Source organism: Sciurus carolinensis, chromosome 6 (genome assembly GCF_902686445.1).
Source record: "Sciurus carolinensis chromosome 6, mSciCar1.2, whole genome shotgun sequence".
Lineage (NCBI taxonomy): Eukaryota > Metazoa > Chordata > Mammalia > Rodentia > Sciuridae > Sciurus > Sciurus carolinensis.
In genome coordinates this window covers 73,237,372-73,244,835 of record NC_062218.1, presented here as the reverse complement: position 1 = coordinate 73,244,835, position 7,464 = coordinate 73,237,372, and the positions used below count along the sequence as shown (strand labels likewise).

Sequence of the window (7,464 nt, the reverse complement as noted above, 5' to 3'; positions counted from 1 at the left end):
CTCCGCACCCTTTTCATCGAGTGTGAATTCATTTGGATGCCTTTCTGAGGTCCTTGTGTATGTGTGTATGTATGTGTTGGCGGAGAGTGCGGGTCAGTGGGTGTGTGCCTCAGTGTGTGGGAGACGTGCATGGTCTGTGAGGACCTTGAGTGATATGTGTTCTCTTCAGGTGTCCCGTCTGTCTGCCCTTCGTGTTTTGTGTTCCCTGGGTGATTATGTGCGTATTTACGTATGTGTGCCTATTCTATTGCCTTCATGTGTTGTCTTTCTGCACAATCCACACATTTCATATATATTCTCTTATCTTTTGGCAAAGTGCCTTCTTTATTCCTCGAAGAATATTTATTGATGTGATAATCTGAAATGAAAAGTGGTCTCCCATGAAGGAGATAGAAGAAAAAGGAGTGTTCATCTTTCTTAATAGACGGGGCAGTGCCAGTTGACTGGATCACAGGGTTTCTCTGCACTTTCTGCGTGTGTGTCTGTGGGAGGGGATGTGGGGGCGGGGACAGAGGGGGGAAGAGAAAAGGAGCTTTTAACTAGAACAAAGATAGGGTATTGCGCCTCCTGGCGGCCAGATTTCATATTGCGCCGATCAGGCCCGTGCCCGCTTTCTTAAACCCAATGAATACTGTAATTTCCTTCGTTAAACCATTCAGAGACCGCCTCTCAGACCCAGCCTCCGGCCATCAGCCAATCACCAGGCTCCATGCAAATCACCTCTTCCTTTCTCCAAACCATACTCTGCTTTAGAGGCTGTTCTTGTTACCCCGCCCCCTCCCTATTTCCTCCCTTCCCCTCCTCCCTTCCTCCTCTGCCTCCACCCGAGCAGCTGCAGGGGAAGAGGGCAGTGCTGGGTTCCTCATGCATATGCAGACATATCCTCCTCCTCCCTCCACCTTCTCAGGCCCGCTCCTGCAGTCTTCTCCCCTCCCCCACCTGGTCGCCGCCGCAACCACCGCCTCGGGTTTCCCCGCGCGTCCGCGCGCCTCGACGTGCGGTTCCCCGAGCTCTGGTCCAGGGCAGCTATTTCCCAGAAGGCGGCCTACTAGCGCTCTAGGAGCGGGCTAGAGAAAGGGAGGAAGCCTGTCTCCTTGAAATCCTCTCGAAGGTCAAGTTTGAGGCTTGCTGTACAGGAGTGAAAGGCGTCGAAAATGCTGCTACAGGGTCTGCGGGAAGGTTCTACACGCAGACTGATTTTGTAATGGCTTTCTTTCCCTTAAACACTAGATTAATTTCTCTGAAACACACAATGTACTGGCCACGTCCAGAGGCAGGATGATGATAGATGGTTTTGTATGCCCAGAGCTACGGTGTGCATTTGTCTTCTACATCAAGGCTACAATAGTTCCTTAAGTCATAAAGCTTTGGGGAGGAGATCAGGCAGCGTTAGATCTACTTAGTGGTAGCAAAGAGAGTGAGAAGTGCGGACAAGGGGACAGGGGCGAGTGGTGGCGCAAGACCTGTTAAAGGTGGGCAGTTAAATGTCAGCTCCTCCAACCTACAGGTAAGCTAAGAGCAAGAAGGAGAATCCATGAAAAGAAAAACCGATTCCTTGAGAAAAAAAAAAAAATCAAGATCCGGGGATATTTTGTTACTGTTATTTACATTCAGAATTTGGGTTCTTGGCCCTTTACAGACAACAGTAAAACATACGCATGCTTTGAATACTGCTCTGAACTGCCCTTGAAGCACACTATGGGAAAAATGTCACAGGAGAAAATCGCGGTTTGTTTAGTGCTTTGAGATCCTCTAATGGGAAAGCAGGAGAATTGCGAAGTGACCTTGTTTCATAGATCTCTACTGTGACACTGGAACAGGACTTTCTACTGAGAATTGAGGAAATTCCCACTCAACACTTACACCATGAAGAAGTGAGTAGAGAGCAGAAAAATTTAAATAATATTTTGCCAACATTTATTAATTGAGCACATTTTTATGGAGTGCTTGTTATGTACCTGGTAGACAGCATCATATTCCATGCAAAGCAAGGTATGGGCATAGTGATTCTCAGGTGTGCTGGAAATTAGGGAAAGCAACAGGAATTCTAAATGGTTTCTTTCCTGGAATTGCTCATCATCTTGCCAGACAAAAAGATACAGATAAATGTAATACAGTGTAACATGGAGCATGAAAACAGCTTAAATATCTGTTAGGAGTGCATTCCAACAGTGAATATTCTACAGTAATTAATAATGAATAGACCGGCTTGAAAACAATATTGGATGAAAAAGCAAATTGCAAAAGAATACATGTGATGTTAATATAATATTTTTTTATCTGCTAATATAAATACCAAAAAAAAAAAAAGTTGTTGGGCATATATCCTTGTAGTAAAAGTATAAGAACGTGGTGAGGAAGGATGCATGTCAATTCCAGAATGGAAGTTTTCCCTGGAAAAGAGGAATTTTTCAACCATATGAGTTTTAGCTATGTAAGTAATGTTTATTTCCTAAAAGAAGAGAAATGAAAAGAAAAATGAGGAAAAAGAAGTTTGGGATGGCTTTGTAGGAAAGCTGACATTGAAGCTAAGGCTAAGCTCTTGAAAATGATAAACAGGAGTTTAGTATGAGTATTCAAAAGATAGTTTTCCTGAGAAAGAAAAGTATGTACAGTGTGAAATGTTTACACTTTTTAATTTAACTTTTAATTTGTGTACAGTAATATTCACTTTTTAAAGGGGTATACAATTCTTTGAGTTTTATAAATGCATGGGGTCAAGAAACAACTGCCACAAGCAGGAAACAGAATAGTTCCCTCATCACTCTAAATTCCTTTATATTCCTTTGTAGTCAATCCTTTTCCATACCCTTATACCTGAGACCACTGATCTCTTATCCATCCCTGCACTTTTGCCTTTATCAGAAGTCATATAAATGGAATCAGGCTGTATACTGTCACCCTGCCCACCTCTGACTTCTTTCACTTAGCATAATAAATTTGATCTTCATCTGTGTTGTAGATGCTTTGATAATTTGTTCCTTTTGATTGTTGTATAGTATTTCATTGTTCACATACACCACAGATTATTTATCCTTTTACCAACTGAAGGCCATTTGAGTTGTTTCTGATATATAGCTTCTTGAATCCAGGGACTGGTTAATTGTTGTTCAAGGTATTATCATGCATAATGTGAATCTTCTGTGACATGGCTATTGTATTATATAGGATAAATATGTTCAGTTATTTCTCCCCAGAGTCTAAATCTATAATCTGTTGTGAAATACTATGTAGTGTTGAACTACAACTATGTACAGTCAAACAATGGAAGAACACAGATTTATAGTCTTTTGGAAATTGTCCCTCACCTAACTTAGTTGCAGTGAGTTCAATGGTTGATGATCTTCATGCTTGGACTTTCACATATGTGGCTGAGGATATTTGGGTATCCATCATTTCCTTGTGTAAGATTGTGCCTTTGTTTCCAAATATTTCCTAAATCCTTATTGAAAGCTTGATGTTTGCTTTTTAAACTCCCAAGTGAACTTCATTAGCAGACAGAGCTTTCACACATTTGATACTGGATGACAACTTTCCATCACCAGTGCAGGGTTCTAAATACTTGGAATGATTCACTGAAATTCTAGATACTGGTCTATACCTTCAACTCTTGTTTCCTCTTTTACGTTTCTCACCGTACCTTGAGAAGCTGACAGCTGGGCTGTACAGATTGGGTGCTGAGTTTGGGCACAAAGTAAGTCCATGGCTATATAAGTATTTTTTAATATAGCCATCAGAATTTCAAAATCAGATATCAACTGCTTATGAACTACTTGCTATGTAGAGCCTTTATTTACTTAAAAATCACTAGTTGTCTCATGACTATTTGAAAGTTCTGTTTGTTAAAGGCAGCTGTCCCAGTAATAACATGCAAGATGGCAATAAAAGAAGTAAACAAATTTTCACAGACAGATTACCTTCTGGGTGGTTCAGAGTGGAGAAGCTGTAAAGAGTGATAACACTGAGATCAAAGGAGTGTTGTTGTCTAATCCTAGTTCTCTTTCTAGAACAGGCTGGTTTTTTTTTTTTAAATTTAAAATTGTATCCTTTTCCTGTACATGAGTTTTGACTATCATTCCTATTTTTTGTTCTAATAATCAACATCGTCCTCTAGCAAATAACTATAGAAACAGAGACATTTAGTCATTCCTTTAGTTCAACTAAAGGAATAGTTAGTAAAAGGAGCACTAGAAATTTACTTTGGATAAATTCTTAGGTAGAAGTTATAAAGGTTTTAAATCAAGGGTTATAAATGCTACATTTCAACTTAGTTAAGATTCTGTGCCATCCTAGAAAAAAAGTCTACTTTATGTGTACTACAATTTTAGTATTTACGAGAGGACAGAGGAGTAAATATGTTGCTATTTATGATTTTAAGATCCCCCCTGAAAAAATACTTTGTAAACCTTGGGCTTTGCTGTTACAGACTTTATCTGTTAATCATGCCAAACTGAGTATTGATTGAGTCATTTACCATTTACCTAGTAAATTACAACATACCCAAGCTTCTTGTTTCCCAGTGAACTTTGAAGATTTTGAGAAAATGGTAATTTCCCACAAGCTAATTTATAACTCTTTATTCAAGTAAAATAATTTAGAAGCATGCACTTTTAACTTTTGTCATTGTGGCTGCAATTGTATTTAGTAAACATGTCCAAGCTAAGAAGTGTCAGCCAGTTAGGTAACTTACTGGTAGTTCTTCCATTAAGATCACCTGCACACTCTATGTTTCAAATAATTGTGCTGTCTTAGTGCCAATCAGTGATTTCTAATGAAAGTGAAAGTACTGATGGTAAAGAAAAGAAACATGTTTCAAAGGACCACCAATTCCATGATCATGGAGTAATTCAGTAAAACCTTTTCTTTTCTAGGCACTATCTTTTAAAATGAGATTCTGCTCAAGAGTGTTACAGTAGCATAATATAAATTGGTGCTCTGGCTTTTTAAACTCTGATTCTTTCCCTGTAAAGCAGCATAAGCGAGTGCCTTATCATAACTTTGGAATAATGACATCTCAAGGCCTGTGCACTGCATTCACAAGCAAGGAAAGTCCCAGAATGGGGTTGACTCAGCAGTACCTGACCAGGCTGCTTGATGCACTGAATACCATTGCCCCTAGGAATTAATATAGAGGTGCCTGGAGCTTGTGTAAAGTTCTCTGTGCCATTTGAAAAAGGAACTCGGAGGAAAGATAGGCTGATTTTTAATTTTAATGTTTTACTCATCGGTTTAAGTACATTTATGGTTTGCTTTGCAAAATGTCAACAGACATCCCAAGTGGATAACATTTAAAAAAGATTGAATTTCCTGTATTTACTCTAGTATCATCTAAAAAATGTGGTCATCAAGGCCCATAGGTTCATTGGCTAAGAAAACTCATTCAAATAATTATTAAAAAGGACTAACTATACTTTTAGTTATTTCCGTCATTGTCCCAAATTCTCATTGATTAGAACTCCAGCAAGACAAAGCTAAAGGTTTCACTGTGGTTTTGGTACATTTAGGAAGGACTAAATGTAAATGTAGTTCCCATCTACAAGATGGCTAAAGGACCTCTGAGAAGGAATTGTCTGTCATCTACTGGTATAAGTGTTCATTTATGTATTATAAACAACAGTACATATTAGTATATTATATACTCAACAATCGACTTTCACATAAATTATTTCATGTAGCTTATCTCACAACAATTTTATAAGATACAGTGGTGATGACAATTACTATCCTCATTTTGTAGTGAAGGATACTGATGTTCAGAAATATTTCAAATATCTAACATTTTATGGACTGTTTATTTAGTGCCAGGCAGTGTTTTAAGACTTGACATGTTCTGATTCATTTGGTCTATATAGCACATGTAGGAAATGGATGCTATTATTGTCCTCATCATTTTATTAATTAAATCTTGGAGATGTAGAGAAGTAAAGTTATCTGTCCAATGCTAACAGTGAGCAAATGGTGGAATCAGGTGAGAATCCTCTTTCTAGTTCCAGATAAGTACCAGGAAACTTGGGTAAGTGTTGGGTTGTAAATTAGAACCATCGAAGTGCTTTTCCCTTACATATTTGCTTGTAACTTCTCTCATTGGTTTTTTACTTTATTCCACACCATATTTTACTATATTGTATACTTCTCATCTTTCCCCTAATAGAATGTGAATGTGAATATCCTTAGCACAGGAGAGATTGCATGATTCCTTCTATACAGAGATTATACCCTACTATCTCTGGACATTCTCCTATGGTAAGAGGAAGCTATTAAAATACATTGAATCAAAATTGCAGAACTCTGCAGTTTTTGTAAACCTAAAGACTTACAACTGGAAATTTTGGTGAATTTTGGTAGAAATAGTTGGCAAAGTAAAGGAGACAATGATTAAGCCAAAAGGGAAAAGAATTGATAAAATAGGAAAGAACAAGATAACAAAACAGTAACGTTTATATTGCCCTTTCCACTTGCCAGACCATTTTTCATGGGTCATGTCATTATTATTATCTTCATTTTATGAATGGGCAGACTGGGAGTCAGTTATATGACCTTCCTATAGATACATATGTTTATAGATACATATGTTTATAGATGCATGTATACAAAAGAGGAAGAAAGACAGTGACCTCCCAACCTGAGGATCCTCTGTGGCTTTCTCAGGATGTGTATTGCTTTATTTTCATCAGCTATTTCCTGTTCTATACACCCTGTCCTACTAACTTGTCTATTCCCAGTTCAGTCCAGTATGGTACCACCAAAAATCTTTCTAAAATCCTGCTCCTATGCTATATTTCAGTGTCCCTTAAGGGCAAAATGACATGATACCTGAAAAGTGTCTGGCAAATAGAAAGGGCTATAACTTTCATGTGTTGGAATTTAATCCCCATTGTGAGGTACTGGGAGGTGGAAACTTAATATGACTATGTTATTTAGAAATGTGGCCTTTGGGACCTGATTAGGATTAGGTAAGTTCATTACAATGGAGTCCCCATGACTGCCTCTTGGTGACTTTATAAGAAGAGAAACCAGAAGACACACACACACATACACACACACACACACACACTCACTCTGTTTTTTGCCATGCTATGTCCTGGGTCACCTAAGCACTTGTCCACAAAAAGGCCATTACCAGATGAAGCCCACAACCTTGCACCTCTGGAACTCTAAGCCAAAGTAAATTTTTTTCTTCATAAAGTAGTCTTCCTCAGGAATTTTGACATAGCGACAAAAGGACTATTATATCCTCTTTGGTTTAAAACATTCGATCATTCCTCATTGCTTATAGGTTATGTGGCCGGCTACACCCACAGCCCTGCTTTACATTTTCATCTTCATTTCAGCCACCTTCTCCAGATCTTTCAACATGATTGTTTTTACATTCCTTTCATTCCAAGATGAAATACTAACTCTTTTGTGACTTTATCCATGATGTTCTGTCTGCCTGGGATGTTATACTTTTCTTTTCTTTTCTTT

General features: G+C 38.4%; 1 long non-coding RNA gene across 1 annotated transcript in view; it reads left to right on the top strand.

The window, feature by feature from the left end:
- The first annotated feature begins 1,752 nt into the window (after positions 1 to 1,752).
- The window catches only part of LOC124986268 (uncharacterized), a 76,893-nt gene continuing 71,181 nt past the window's right edge, over positions 1,753 to 7,464 (top strand). The window contains exon 1 of the long non-coding RNA XR_007109003.1: positions 1,753 to 1,874. This is a non-coding gene — a long non-coding RNA (uncharacterized LOC124986268). The remainder of the gene's footprint in view (positions 1,875 to 7,464) is intronic.